General features: G+C 44.5%; 1 protein-coding gene across 9 annotated transcripts in view; it reads right to left on the reverse strand.

Moving 5' to 3' along the window:
- The window catches only part of AGAP1 (ArfGAP with GTPase domain, ankyrin repeat and PH domain 1), a 390,099-nt gene that overhangs the window by 347,929 nt on the left and 25,492 nt on the right, over positions 1–16,678 (reverse strand). The gene's annotated exons all lie outside the window — the stretch shown is intronic.

A 16,678-nucleotide genomic window follows, 5' to 3' on the forward strand; every position in this document is an offset into this window, starting at 1 on the left:
TTGTTTTGTTCCTTAACCTTGGCCTCTGAGCCTTAGTGTCAGTCACACATCCCATAATTCTTCTCATGGAAACAGTTGTAAAAGCTGGAGAGCAGGGATCCAAGATCTCTCCCCAAAGCATTAACTGGCCACGAGGCTGAAGCCCTGCAACAGATTCTTACTTAATACCATTACTTCCAACACCTCTTGGTAATTTTCTAATTAAAACAAGTGCCTGAGAGATTCAGAGGCTCAAGCCTAACCCGATGTAGCGGCAAGATAAGGTGAGTGTGGAATAATCTCAGGCTTTCAAATCAAAAGCCAATCAGTGTAGCACATATTATGCATCAAGTTGTCTTAAAAGCCCTTTGAAGGCACTCGCATCGCCAGGCAACTTGAAATCGTTCACTCACAGAATGGATTGCAAGTATTCCTTTAGCTGTGAAGCAGCTACAAGAACTTCAATATGCAAACTTACAAATTATACGATCATCCGCAAAATGGACTTAAATAGACTCTCCCAATGCTCTTTAGGAAAATGTTAGCACCACGCTGCTGCAATTGCTATCATCTGCTAGGTTGAGAACGTCCAGCTATAAGAGTAGGGGTTGGAATTAGTGAAGTCAACAAGAGGATTTCATACCATAAACAAGTCTGAGGCTTGTCCCAGAAGACGGACCGGCACACAACTCAAGCGTGAACCCCACTAGCCTGGATTCAGCCAAATTCCTTTATTTAATTTAAGAAAAAAAAACCCCACCATGATGAAACGTTATAAACCAAGAGGCAAATGAGAAAACTGCTGTCAGAGAATCAATTCTCATCGTGACTCATACTGTTAGAATAGCCCCAAAATGGTCTTAAAGAAGACTAATTACTGGTATAAACTGTGAAAAAAGGGAAAACCTTGGAAAAAGCGCATAATGCAGGAGCACTTGCACAGTAGCTTTTTGACTTCCGAGTCACATAAAAACCAGGCTCTTTAATTTCTTCTGCAAGTCCCATGAAATGCAGAACCAAACTGCCAATTCTCTTTCCTCCTACATAGCACTGGGCTTTCATACTCAAGGGATGAGAGAACCTGGGCTGACTTCCATATCTCATTACCTCCATCTACTGGCAAGAGCTGCTGCTGCTTGTAAGAAAACACCGTACAAAACACTCGTATTATTTCATATATATTACCATTTTTTAAAAGAATTCATTTCAGGACTATCAATAATGAAAACAGCGAGAGGGGAGAGGAGAAACAGTTCAACTCAAGATCCCTGCAGACACAGCCCAGCTGATGCACCTTGGACCACAGCTCTCTGATGCCTCAAACTCATTCACCCCTGCCAACGTATGGAATTTACCTTTGGTCTGAAATGCCACAGCAGGAACCAGCCAGAGGTGTGTTATGTATTTCCAGTCTAAAAGTCGATTTAAGAGACTAGTGAGCTTTACTGCCTTTACGGGCACACACCAGACAATAGTCTTCCCCCGTAAGGCTGAGATACCAGAGGTGGAAAGAGGAAAGCACCTCGAGTCTTCACAGTTCTTACAACTTGTTTTCCATGGTCATCCCCATAAAGTTTATGTTACCAAAATTACTCAAAGCTTAACTCTTAATTCCAGATGCTACATTTACTAAATTTATAAACATGCCAGGAACAACTCCTCAGCGTGGCTTCTCATCAGCACTGCTCATTTCTTCTGTCAGGTCCATTACTGATGACTATTTACAGAATCATAGAATGGGTTGAGTTGGAAGGGACCTTAAAGCCCACCCTGTTGCAACCCACTGGATCACCTCCCACTGGATCAGGTCACTCAAAGCCCCATCCAACCTGGCCTTGAACACCTCCAGGGATGGGGCAGCCACCATTTCCACGGGCAACCTGGGTCAGTGCCTCATCACTCTCACAGAGAAGAATTTCTTCCTCATCTAAATCTTCCCCCTTCCAATTTAAAGCCATTCTTCCTCATCCTACCACTGCATGCCCCTGTAAAAAGCCCCTCCCCAGCCTTACTGTAGCCCCCTCAGGTATCGGAAGGCCACTATAAGGTCTCCTTGGAGCCTTCTCCTCTCCAGGCTGAACAACACCCAACTCTCTCAGCCGGTCCTCGCATGGGAGGTGCTCCAGCCCTCTCATCATATTTGTAGCCTCTTCTGGACCTTTTCTATTATGACAGACAATTTCACAACTATGACATAACAAAAAGTCATCGCATTGTTTGTTTGGTTTTCAGTAAGTTCCAAGCAAGTCTCATCATATTTGTTTATTCTGCTTAGCTCAAAGTCTAGGTTAGCTTGTACATCTCTATGGACACAGTGCCTTCCCTACTATACGGAATGTTTCCACTCATTCCCAAATGTGTGTCATAACAGCCAGTGAAGCAAAGCTTTATGTTCTCAGCCATGAGCAGCGCTGGCTATGAATGTGCTTACTGCCAAGCGCTACCTCTAAGCAGCAATAATCACTTTATTTCTAAACATTCAAAGCACCTTTCCTGGACCAACTCGAGCTCTCCAGAGGGTCAGCAGCGCTCGCAAAGCCGTACGCCAGCATGCAGCCTCTCCTCCACACAGCCACAAGGCACTTGGACACATTTCTCCTGCAAAATGTTTCTTTAGGAGTTAAAAGATATAAACAGTAAACTAAATAACCCATTGCACATCAGTCACAAAAATATTTTTGATGCTAAATGAGACTGGAATTCTCCAAGAGGTTGCTTCCCCCACATAAACACTTGTCATTAGATGTGAGCTTCTCAGGTGCCTAAAAGCTTTCCATGTGTTCAGCTGCTCTTTTTGAAGTATTCCCCTTTTTTAAGGCATCAAACCTACTTGTTCTAATGTGAAAAATGCATGCTTTCTCTTTTTCCCCTAGACATTTCGATGTAATTTATGCTGCCTCTCCCCACTCCCAGCTCTCTCGGGTAGCAGTAACCAGAAGAGGGCAACATTCGAAATAGCGTGTAAAACCAACACCAACTTTCTCCACCCTCAGGCGGTTTGACATGCTTGTTCTTCCCAAGTAAAAATCACCACGCTGTCTCAAAGCTCCTCACTTGTAATAGAGCAAGGAAAATTTTCATTTCCTCTTCCTGCTGACAGATCCAAGAACTTCAGTGAGTGATTTGATGAGAAAACTCCTTTCCAGCAGCGCGGCGTCCCAATTCCACCCCAGCACCGCAGCGCACTGCTGCGACGCCGCAGCCCAAGCACAGCAGCTGTTCTGCAGAAACATGACGAACCGGGAGGGAATGACTGCATCCATCACTCCGTGCACTGAATTTAAGCGAAAATGAGACCTTTTCTGAAGCATTACAGATTCCTAAGCTATGTACCATGCCGAGTCCTTAACTTAGACTCACTTTGCACAGCAGCTCCAGGATGAGACTGGTTTTTCATGCAACATTCTTAACCTCCACACTCAGGTCTGAATGATGATCCACTTCAGACGAGGGAAACGCAAAACCTTTTCATCTCATGATAAAGAAACTGAATAACTTGTTCTTTGAAATTCAGCAAGCAAACCACACTCTGGTCCATCCATTTCAAGACAGCACTGATCCACAAGCAGCACCACAAAATTCTCTAAGAGACTGCTGCTATGGTGATGCCTCTTCAGGAGTGAACAACGTCCAAAAAACCACTGTGGAGAACCACAGCAAAAAGCTCCTCTGAATTTTAAACGGTCTGTTTCCATTTGGAGAGCAGGAGAGAAACATAACCACAATTGAAAAATTTATTCAAAATCTGCAAGAGGATTTGAATGGTGGCAAAGAAAGTTTAACCATGTTTTTTCCTTACATGGACACTAACAGGCTGTATTTTTGTAATTTTTGGAAGTTTGCCTTACTAAAGAAATCCATGAGTGGGATTCACTCACTATTTCATTTATAGCTCAAAAATACATCATAAGTGACAACAGGGAGCTCGACACAGACCATAAGCGCTAGACATTTCAAGACAAAAATCCTTCTCAAAATTCATTTTTAGCTCCTCCCCAAGGCACCTCTTTCACCAGGAATGAACTTGTGCCTACGAGCTTGTCCACACAGTGCAATGCTCGACCACACCAGCTGGATCACAAAAGCCTCCGAGCCGACCTGCCCACGCTGAACCATACAGTCGGCGCGAGCCGTGACTGCGCACGCTGCAACGCGGCAGGGTGAACAAAGCACACATTGCTGGGCACACAGCAAACCACAAGGCAAGAGAAAAACCTTCCCATCACCTGGCACGGGCACCTTTCCCAACGGTCTCTGAAAGCACTTGCTATAAGTAATGCTTGCCTGAAACCAGCAGGAGAAATAGTTCGAACTAGGATTGGCCCGGGTGCGAGGATAGGATGCTTGGCGTTCCGTTAGGATGACAGGGAACGGCCTCAAGTTGCGCCAGGGCAGGTTGAGATTGGATATTAGGAAAAATTTCTTCACCAAGAGGTTTCTCAGGCACTGGAATAGCTGCCCAGGGAGGTGGGGGAGTCCCCATCCCTGGAGGTGTTTAAAAGATGGGCAGACGAGGTGCTCAGGGACACGGTTGAGTAGTGGCCAGGTACAGTTGGGCTTGATGATCTCAAAGGTCTTATCCAACCTCGTGATTCTATGGGACAGTATCAGGATCTGTAAGGATTGCAGCTGAGTTTCCATGAGAACTAAGTACTTCGTAGATAAGTCAGAGTTATTTCTTAGAATTCTCCACAGTTTTACAGATGCACCAAGTTTTAAAATCCAAATACTTTTAAGGTACACCAGAACAAGACATGAATTGACTGGGTGATTGAGGAGGGTCTCTCAGGAAAAAAAATTAAAAAATTCAGCATAGAAGAGCAGACCAAATAAAAGGAGTCAAGAATTAAGTCACAGAAGATGAAGCAGAGAGGGCATATTGATTTCACAACGCTGGTTTAGATGCTTAGTCCCAGTCTCGTCTATCCCCACTAATCCAGCAGGAAGTTCTGAATACAAACTGCCCTTTCACGGCATGGCATTAAACCACCTTATCAACATCAGGCATTGGGGACATAAGGTTGCACTTTTCTCCTACTGTGTCTGGATAAGCCACTCCTTAAGGCGGATTCATTCAACAGCTCTTTTGGGGAATGAGAGATCATGAACCAAAAAGATGATAAGCCAAGATCAAATAGAGATCAAATAGCCCAGTGTTGTACTGGTGTGATCCCCTCAGATATTTTCCAGAACTGCACCTCCCAGGCACAGCTGCTTTAACCAAAACATTTGCACAGACTGTGAAGCCAGAGCAAGTGCCTATTAATAAAAAGGCTTTTAATTTATCTTATCCTGCAAACAAATCTGGAATTATTTCTACAATCACATCTTCACCGACTGTTGAACCATAACTATGAGTTTTTCACATGAATAGCATCTCGGACATAGCTGCAAGGAGTAGCTCACTTCAAACACTACTCACAGTTTCATTGTTGATGTGCTCACCTTCCAGACAGGTGAATGAACACAGAGAATGGGTCACCCTCATTTGATGCCTCCTCTCGGCTTCTCCTGCAAACACCGCTCTTTCAACAACAAAATAAAGAGTCTTGTAACACCGTGTCACATAGCACAGAGTCTTCTAGTAATCAGAAAGTCACTGTATATTCTTCATTCCTTTACCAGCATTTTTTGGTGTTGTTCATTCATTAAACCGAAGCACTGACGGTGCTGTCAGAAGTACCGGATGATGACAAAGAGACAGTCATCATTACTTTGAAATTAATAAACAGCAATTCGTTTGATCACCACTACGAGGTATAAAACAAGTACTAAAAACTGAATTTCTCTGTTGGGGTTCACCATAAAAACATAAATTCGTTTATGACTATGAGGGTGGGGAGGCCCTGGCTGCCCAGAACCTGGAGATGTTCAAGGCCAGGTTGGATGGGGCTTGGAGCAATCTGATCCAGTGAGAGGTGTCCCTGCCCACGGCAGGGAGGTGGAACTGGATAATCTTTCAGGTCCGTCCAACCCAGATTCTATGACTCTGCACCCACAGCTCAGGCCAGCTGTTACACCACCATCCCCACTGCGTTCATCAGCTCCCAACTGGGGCACCACACACGCTGCAGACCAGAGCTCCAAAGGGCAACCAAAATCACCTGTTTAAATACTACTCCTTTACATTTCTGACTGCATCCTAACTTCACTACAATAAACTGTCAGAATAATCTAAAGCGCTAATTTAAACACAGAGTTACTCACAGGTTCTTTAACACAGATTGTCCCTATAGCAAGTTCCCCCCAAAAAGGAGTTCACAATCAGAAAACAGACGGATCTCGCTTCTATTCTACACAGCACATACCTCATTTACAAATCTCTTTGCCTCTGATACTGTACAGTAAACATGCATTTCTGACTAGAGAGAATTACTTACATTTAAAAGAGTATTGTACTTTCCACCAAGCCGTGTTGTCAGCTGTGTTTTGATCAAGTTTCATTAGATGGCTCACCAAAAAAAGGAACTTTAAGGCCTAGAGGCGATCTAAAGGGTCATGGTATTCCTATCCCCTGGATGCCCATTGCCAAATTTGTGGGTGTTTCACCACATTGATACTACAGGAAAATCTCAACTGAACATACTTCTAGTTCTGAACATCACCACAACTATTGGTATCGTGGCTCCTTGTGCACAAACCAATCCTGAGCTCGTCAAAACACCAACATTTACTGCGAATTAACTTGCCATATCCCTATTTATAGATGGCTATACATGAGGATACTGGAATGGCAAGACTTCACAAAACGCAGCTGAAAATAGATGCACAAGCCCTTCTGTTCACTCCTTCACCGCATAACTAGTACGTGTCCAGACCATGGCATTTGTAAATACTCTTTACAAAGAGATTCTCAAACTAAGATAATTTTTCCCCATGTAAGAGATGATTCACACCAGGAATCAGTATTCCATCTTCTGAGACCACGTGGAACAGAGAATCATGGAATGGTTTGGGTTGGAAGGGACCTTAAAGCCCACCCGGTTGCAACCCCCTGCCATGAGCAGGGACACAACATCCGCAGGTCCTTTCTGCCAGGCAGCTTTCCAGCCACTCTTCCCCAGGGCTGTTGTAACCTACGTGCAGGACCCGGCACTTGCCCTCGTTAAACCTCATGTCACTGGTCGCAGCCCAGTGGTCCAGCCTGTCCAGAAGTCGCCGTCTATCTCCAAACAATTTTACATATCTTATTCACTATCAAGACCCCTGGGTTGTAAGATACATGCAGGCACCGGTAAATGCCAAGAACTGTATTGACAAGAAGCTGATAAACATCAAGAAAACCTCACAGCCCCTGTTCTCAGTGACTTTTATGAAAGCAGGCATTGAATTGGATTATCTCACTACTTACAGTGTTCGGTAGTGCAGCATCAGCGTGTATTTATATTTACCAAGAGCTCAGCCAACAATTCTTAAGAGCATTAGAGCATCAATAGGTTTAGTTTCGTTTCTCTTTCTTCTGTTATTAATCATAACCAGCTAACATCTTGTTTTGACTGGTACCAAGCACAGCAGAGCTAATATTGTGCGGAAGTTAATTAGTACTTTCTGCCAAAAGCAGAAAAATGTAACAGTCTGGGGTTTGGATTTATTTGGGATTTTTGTTGTTGTTCATAGAACCATATATATATATAATCAGAATGATTTGGGTTGGAAGGGACCTCAAAGCCCATCCAATTCCAACGCCCACTGGATCAGGTTGGTCAAAGCCCCATCCAACCTGGCCTTGAAAAACTCCAGGATAGGTCAGCCACGACTTCCCTCGGCAAGCTGGGCCAGGGCCTCTCCACCCTCATAGGAAAACATTTCTTCCCAATATCTCATCTCAATCTCTCCTCTTTCAGCTCAAAACCATTCCCCCTCAACCTGTCCCTGCACTCCCTGATCCAGAGCCCCTTCCCAGCTCTCCTGGAGCCCCTTTCAGCACTGGAAGCTGCTCTAAGGTCTCCTCGGAGCGTTCTCCTCTCCAGGCTGAACAACCCCAACTCTCTCAGCCTGTCCTCGTATGGGAGATGCTCTGGGCTCTCAGATCATCTTTGTGGTCTCCCCTGGACTCACTCCAACAGATCCATGTCCTTTCTGGGCTGAGGACTCCAGAACTGAATGCAGGAGTCCAGGTGAGCTCTCACAACAGCAGAGGGGCAGAACCCCCTCTCTCACGCTGCCAATCACCCTTCCGATGCAGCCCAAGATACGGCTTGGCTTTCCAGGCTGCAAGTACACATTTTCAGCTCATGTCGAGCTTCTCATCCACAAGCAGCCCAAGTCCTTCTCTGCAGGGTTGCTCTCAACAGTTGATGTGATTCTTCGAGTTCTTTTAAATAACGGTTTCATTATTTTGTTTTTACAAAAAGACTATTTGAAGCAAAAGCATTGTTTCATGCATTATCAGATGCCTCAGCAGACAGCGAATATTGTCTATGATTACTACCCTAGCATTGACTTTCACCCCTTACAGTCAAGAAAAGAACTACGTGCATGAGTCTTACAACTCGTCAGGGCTCCCAGGACATGGAATTTCTTAATGTGGTTATTCCTTAAAGCAAAAAACCTAAGAGCTTAGAAAGGAAAGAGCTCAAATTTTGTTAGACATACAGATGGAGATGGTTTATTCATCATGAACCACAAACTTTGTCACATCACCTCTTCATTACTATTCACTAATTTACGCAACCATTCAGAAAAACCTCCAGTCATTAATCAGTCTTAACTACTGCCGTTAAATTTAAAACTGCTGATATTTTCCACACTAAAGGTTGTTAGAAAAGAAGCTCCAGCTTCATCACTCCAAGACTGTCCCTGCTGCATAAGGCAGAGTGCAATCACAGCAAGCAGGCACAGAAGTTCTGCCAACTGAGTTTGTCATACACTAGGCAGAAAAAAGCCAAAACAACAAAGTATAAAGACATTAAACTCAGTTGTTTACACCACACAATCAGGGACTTAAGTAACTCTTCACCATAAATAATAACTCTGCTATTGACAGGTATGCAACACACTAAACCCCATTTTTTAACTTGCTCATCTGTGACAGAGCCACGAAAATATGCAGAATTGAACACAGAGGACACATCAAAATGAGTATTTAGCTTTTTTTCTTCAAATACTTCAGAAAGTCTTTTCCTCTGTACATTAACTAACTTTTCTCTTAACGCACTATCCTTAAAGCATGCAGTTTGCAGCATTCAAAGTCAAACCAGACTAAGTAGGCCAGGTAGAGGCCAAAAGTTTTAAATCCTTCTCCCTTTGGTCACACAAGTATTGCAGCAGCCAGACTGCACCACTGAAAAGAACAATGAATATTTCTGTTTTTCCCCTAGAATAAATTTCACTGCTCTTTTCCTTTGAAAGCAATCATTTACAATTTGAATAACTACCAGGGGAGGCCATGAAGATGATGCAAGGGCTGGAGCACCATCCAGCCAGGGACAGGCTGAGAGAGTTGGGGTTGTTCAGCCTGGAGAAAAGAAGGCTCTGGGGAGACCTTAGAGCAGCTTCCAGTGCTGAAAGGGGCTCCAGAAAAGCTGGGGAGGGGCTCTGGATCAGAGAGTGGGGGACAGGATGACGGAGAAAAGTTTTTAAGCTGAAAGAGGGGAGATTGAGATGAGATATTAGGAAGGATTTTTTTCCTGTGAGGGTGGGGAGGCCCTGGCCCAGGTTGCCCAGAGCAGTGGTGGCTGCCCCATCCCTGGAGGTGTCCAAGGCCAGGTTGGATGGGGATTTGAGCAACCTGATCCAGTGGGAAGCGTCCCTGACCATGGCAGCAGGGTTGGAGCTGGATGGGCTTTGATGTACCTTCCAACCCAAACCATTCCATGATTCTGCGATTCTAACCGCTGTCAAGTACTGACAGACTACTATATTTAAAAATAAACAACCAACCTACACACACACAGAGACATCTCCAGCAGGTTCCGAAACACAATGTGTACTCATTGTAGCTCTAACCCGGAGAGGAAGGTGCTACCTTCACAGCTACATCCTGAATCAGTACCTGTAGCTGACAACGAGTTCTCACACAGTACCTTCATCTCAACCACCCTAAATCCTCGGCTGACAGTACCAAAGCCTTTCCGGGAAAGAAACAACCCGTTTTCATCACTCTCCATAACTGACTTTGGACAACCAGTGATGAGCGCTGGAGAACTGACATCACCACTTACGGAATTCAGACTAACAAGGTTGTGGGTAGTTTAAAGTTGGGAAATACGGTGCCATATATTTAGCTATCATGATCACCGGCATTCTAAGTACCAAAAATCCACATTCCCTACAACTAAAAGTCCATCATATCTTACCGCTCTGCAAGATCTGTAGAACAGATTGAAAGAAGTTGTAAACAGCTTGGAGAAGCAGGGACTTGACCATTCTCACTTGCTCAGGAAAGAAAATAATCCCATGTTTCAAAAGAGCGGTTTGTTTAGTGTATTTTCTCATTTTACCTAACTTCATCACATAAGAAGTCTTCAGAAAGCTTCTACAGGTCTTCGATACCACAGAAGCCTGACTGAGCAAGTCAGGAGAATGCGAGAACTCCACTGCCAAGAAACTTCCCTTTGCTAGAGAGCATGGAAGGTGTAAGCAAGCACATCAACAAGGAGGTTACAGGATCCACAGACCAAAAACAAGTTCATGTTTTCAAGACTTCCTGAATCTGAAAGCATCATATTTCAAAGCCCGTTACAGATTCTATATTTGATTCTGCATGCGTTTACTTTCTTTGAAAGCCTTTTCGTATGTGCAAGTCATGCTGAGGTGAGATGAAATTTTTGCTAAAGCTCTAAAAATAACTTCTTTGGCAATCACAAACATAACCGCATCAAGCAGTGGGTTTCTATCTTACCAATGCATTTATTCCAAATGTCAGTAAAAGGAGCATCCTGGCAGAGTGCAATTCAGACACCTAAAAATTACCTATTGAACAGACACCAGAAGAAAACACAGTAAATCAGCAACAAATTATTTAGTCTTTCAACAGCTTTATTGGAAGATAAGGAATCCATCTCATCTCTTTTACTCGTACCCTCTTCAAATCCGACTCACAGAAATAGAGCAGGTCATGAATTTTCTGTAAGGAGAATTGTACAAGCCCATCAAATATTAACAAGCACTGCAGATGTCTGCAGTCCTTTCTAAAAGCTTTTTTCAGACCAGCAAAGAGGACGCATGAATTAATTAAATTAACTGTTTCTAAACATTCCACTATAACAAACCATTTTTAACCGAAAATTAGTCTGTTCCTGCAGGGTTTGCATTCCAGAGCTCCTTTGTAACTATTAACAGAGTGTTTGCATATCCAGGCTTTCAAAAGACTTCACAGAAACCTGCGAAACTCTGTGCACAACCTCAAGCAGTCGTTACGTCCCACTGAAGCTTTTCACAAGCTTCCAACGCCAGACTTGTACGTCAGCCATGTCTCCAGGTTACCATCTCCACAAGCAGAAACTTAAATACAAACCTAAAATCACATGCATGACATGAAAAGCCTCTTAAAACTTAACAGGACAGCATACAAATCCCTTTACCTTTTTAATTTGCGGTATCTGCCCCACAATAGACTTAATGGGTTTTCTTAACATGCTTTGAGCCACCATCTCCACCTCACGGTGGCACCGGCTGAATACCACAAGAGAGAACCGACATTTTGTCAGATATAGCCGCAAGGTACCCACCTGAATAACTCTGAAAAGATGAACTTACTGTGTTCCAAGCGATCCTTCACCAGTGCATTACTCAAAAATCAGTCATAAGATGCCCGTTTTATAAATAGGAAATACGCTCCAAGACCTTATTTTTGGAACAGAAACTGCACTGAAAGCTAAAAGACAGCTAAAACATACCTACGTTTGACATGCCAGCTTCTTCCAGTTCCTTTCCAACAAATAACATCCTTCCCAAGAAAAGCGAGGTGCAGAAATTGGCTCCTGCACTACCTACTTGTACGTACACCAGCTCAAATCCATCGTCGAGACTTTAAGTTCTTGGAGCAGTACAGAGCTCTTCGAGGTCGCAGCTTCAGCCGCCCACAGTTACGCAGCTGCTTTTACATAACACCAGGCAGTAATTTTTCCCTCTCGCAGAAGCGGAAGAAGTCCCAATTACCACCGGTTCCACCCACGGTCTTGACTGCGAAGGAACAGCCTGCAGTTGCCCGGCAGCCTCGCTGCGTGCCCACGCTTGGCTCTCCGGAGAGCTGACCCCAGAGGCCAGCAGACCAACACCTTCACATAACAGCTCAGAAGCTTCTGAAAATAGAAGACCAGCCGCTTTTGGAGTCCACGTGCTCAATATCCAGCATCACGGATCAACTCCTACGGATAAGACCCCCTGTTTACTTACTGGTCTATATTGCATTCCATATCTGCTGGTGAAAGGCAGATCAGTTTAGTTCTTAATCTGGATTAAAAATCCCTTTGTTTAGTGTAACATTGTGTGTCAGTTGTCACTACTTGAGACTTCATCAATGACCTGGATGAAGGCATTGAGTGCACCCTCAGCAAGTTTGCAGATGACACTAAGCTGGGAGGAAGTGTCGATCTGCTGGAGGGTAGGGAGGCTCCAAAGGGATCTGAACAGGCTGGACTGCTGGGCCGAGACCAATGGGATGAGGTTTAACAAGGCCAAATGCCGGGTCCTGCGCTTGGGGCACAACAACCCTATGCAGCGCTACAGACTGGGGGAAGAGTGGCTGGAGAGCTGCATGGAAGAGAAGGACCTGGGGGTAATGGTTGAGAGCGACTGACCATGAGCCAGCAGTGTGCCCAGGTGGCCAAGAAGGCCAACGGCATCTTGGCTTGGATCAGAAACGGGGTCACGAGCAGGTCCAGGGAGGGGATTCTCCCTCTGTACTCGGTGCTGGTGAGACCGCACCTTGAATACTGTGTTCAGTTCTGGACCCCTCACCACAAGAAGGATGTTGAGGCTCTGGAGCGTGTCCAGAGAAGAGCAACGAAGCTGGTGAGGGGCTGGAGAACGTCTGACGAGGAGCGGCTGAGAGAGCTGGGGTTGTTTAGCCTGGAGAAGAGGAGGCACTCTACAAAAGGCCATTATTAATGCACTGACTTCAGACATAACCGTCTTGAAAAGCGGTATTGACACTATTGAATCTCACGCCATGGATTTGTAAGGAATTCAGCTAGTTTTCAATTAACCAGACTATCGCCACATCTGTGAATATAGATACTTGGGAATCTTCCTCTTGGACTGTGACCCACAGTTTCCTTGCACTATCATAGAAATTTAATCTGTCAAACAATCCAGTGCAAAGTCTATGTAATTATATCTACTTAAGCACAAATCCACACTCAGCAATAAGCCCTCAACAGGTACTTTTGTTCATATATCGGTCAAGTTTCATTCACGTAATTACAGCCTCTCTGTCACTGGAACAGCTACTGATGTTTGCAGAGTCTCAAGTTTCCAAAGCCCCGACAGGCAAGCCGAGCCTGCCAATTCCCATTTCAAGAAGAGCAAATTCAAGCAGGGACACAAAGTCAGCATCACCGAGGTTTGCTGTGGATTAGCCAGCCTACAGAAACTATAACAGGGATGTTTCATCTACATTCACCACTAATTGGTGCGGCTACAAAACGCAGATCAAGACAACTCATTCTATGATTTGCAAGACTTTCCACTTCTACGTCTGTACTTTGTCTTTCCTAGATGGAGAGAAGTCCACTACGATTTTCATCTCCTACTTTCAGTCCTGGCTCCTATACCCACCTCGGATGACTAAAGGAGGATCAGAAACAGGCTACTAACTGGGAACTGCTCAGAGGCACAACGTGACCTGAAGCAGAAGCCATATTCCGATTATTTCTTTAAAAAAATCCCTTACCAACGTCCCTCCTCCCATCGGTTCTTAGCACAATTCTCAGGCAATTTCAGCTCAACTTTAAAACTGTTTCCACACTTTAAGAGCTAGTCCACTAATAAAGTGAAATTTGAGGTCCATTATAGTCTACATGCTATCACAAATAAGCGATCTACCTGTTTACGTCAGAAAAGTGACCACAACGATCCCACAGAATTTCACCTTCTGTTATTCCCTCCTCAGGTTACAGATACCCTACGGGTTCTTTTCCAACACACCCCACGTTTCTCAATAGCACAGCACAGCTGACTTCCCAGCCCCAGTTACAACACCGAAGATAAACTGACCAAGAAATACTCGTCGCTTTCCACCAACACCTGAAACTTTTAGTACAAAATACCTGCAAGGGTTTGAAATTTGTTATATAAAGTAGATGAAACTGCATAAACAACTGACCTAAGAAAATTAGCTTAATACACTTGTTTAGTCTTTTTGTTCTCTCGTTCAGTTTCTACTGATCCAGCTGTTAATGGTTCAACTCTGGCTTTTTAGTTCAAGAGTCACATCAGGAGATCTACTGACTCAGAGCTACTATTTATTTCCAGCTGAAACTGTGTACAAAAATGCTGTTTTCATCCATTTTTAGGATTTCTTGTTTACTCCTAAACCATGACAATATGGTTAATTTTCACGACCAAACATTTAAGACTCTAGTCAGTTTTATAATTCTATGACATCTTGGTCTACCCAGGTCTAAACATCCTGTATATTTTTCTCGGTTATATACAATGCTTAAGTAAACTACTTGCACTTTTCCAAGTACAAGATACTGACTTCTTAACATTAGTTAAGGAAGTTAATTCCTACTTGTGGGAATAATTTTATAGCCAATTGTTGAAGCACTATTGTTAGCCAACCAATGCAATTAAGCCTTCGTCATTGCTTAAAAAGCTTTTCCATTATTATAATCTGATAACCATTCTGCGTTGCATACTGACTGCCTCGGTTACTTGCTAGTTTTTGTGCACGCAGCAGGATGTTTTTTCAAGCTCCAGGAAAACACCTGCAGGGCTAATTCTTTCGCCACAGCATCAGTTCTATATAACCATCATCCTTACAGCGAAACCTTCTCTCTCACTTTTCACACACACGTTATCAATATAATCACAGAATGGTTTAGGTTGGAAGGGACCTCAAAGCCCATCCAGTTCCCACCCTCTGCCATGAGTAGGGACACCTTCCACTGGACCAGGTTGATCAAAGCCTCATCCAACCTGGCCTTGAACCCCTCCAGGGATGGGACAGCCACAACTGCCCTGGGCAGCCTGGGCCAGGGCCTCACCATCCTCATAGGAAAACTTTCTTCCCTAAGATCTCATCTAAATCTCCCCTCTTTCAGCTTAAAACCATTCTCCCTCATCCTGTCCCTGCGCTCCCTGATCCAGAGCCCCTCCCCAGCTTCCCTGAGCCCCTTTCAATACTGGAAGGCTGCTGTGAGGTCTCCTTGAAGCCTTCTCTTCTCTAGGGTGAACCACCCCAATACTCTCAGCCTGTTCTCCTAGAAGAGGTGCTCCAACCCTTGGACTACCTTTGTGGCCTCCTCTGAACTCACTCTAATAGATCCATGTCCTTCCTCTGCTGAGGACTCCAGAACTGAACGCAGGACTCCAGGTGATGTTATGACAGACAATTTTGGACCAACTACTTAAGGTCTGAAATACTCTTACGCACCAGCTGTGTTCCCGCTACTTAGAGGGCACAGGGCTCATCGCAGAAGCAAACAGGCAGCTGCCATGAGCTAGTTTAGGCTCAAAGTCTTAACCAAACCATGCGCTTGTCTGGAGATCTACTTTTCAAGTTCATTTCCAGTAACCATCACCAGTACTCCCTTCCCATAGATGCCCTGAATGTGAAGGAAACCACAAAATACACAGTCACGACCCAAGCAGCTTATCCTCAAAAACACTTTAGGTTTCAGGTGTAATTGTTTCAACACGAGAACAAGACAAGTGAGACAGATCTGGCTTGTTAGAAGCTATAATACACACTGCTATTTCCAAAGCCCACTGAAATTCAAAATCCAAGAATTCTCTAAAAAAAGAAGTATTTCATTAATTTCAAAATCCTATCTGATTAATTGGTCCATATTACATCGGTCACAGCCAACTACAACTGCCACAGCCTCAAAAAGCTCACCGGCTCCAACTTGGGGAATTCCCCTGTAACAAAGTTCATTCACAGAGGAGACATTGGACTCATTTCCTGCTGCATTTAGTTTGGGACAAAAAGCTCACCAATAAAGGCAAGACACCAAAGACACCAGCGTACAAGCAAAGCCTGAACTCAGCTGCGTTGTCCAATTTAGGGTAAGTGGAGGTGTTGAACTGAATCCTCTCCCCACTGGAGCTTACTCTTAACAGCCAGAATTCCTACAAGTGTAAGGTGTATTCTGCATTTCCTTCCTACCTACCAACTTCACGCGAATCAACACCTTCCCACTAGCACCAAACTAGAAGGACAGAATGCACTTGGAGAATCTGCCCCCAGTAACTCACCCCTCACACCGAACTCTGTCGCTGAGAAGGGCGGCTGCAGATGTGCCTCACTTCTCTCCTGCCACACAAAACCCAAGTAGCTTTTTCCCTGGAGAAGAGGAGGCTGAGGGGAGACCTTATTACTCTCTACAACTCCCTGAAAGGAGGTTGTGGAGAGGAGGGAGCTGGGCTCTTCTCCCAAGGGACAGGGGACAGGACAAGAGGGAATGGCCTGAAGCTCCGTCAGGGGAGGTTCAGGTTGGATATCAGAAAAAAATCTTCACGGAAAGAGTCATTGGGTACTGGAACAGCTGCCCAGGGAGGGGGTCGAGTCGCCTTCCCTGGAGGTGTT

The sequence above is a fragment of the Cuculus canorus genome, chromosome 6 (genome assembly GCF_017976375.1).
Source record: "Cuculus canorus isolate bCucCan1 chromosome 6, bCucCan1.pri, whole genome shotgun sequence".
Lineage (NCBI taxonomy): Eukaryota > Metazoa > Chordata > Aves > Cuculiformes > Cuculidae > Cuculus > Cuculus canorus.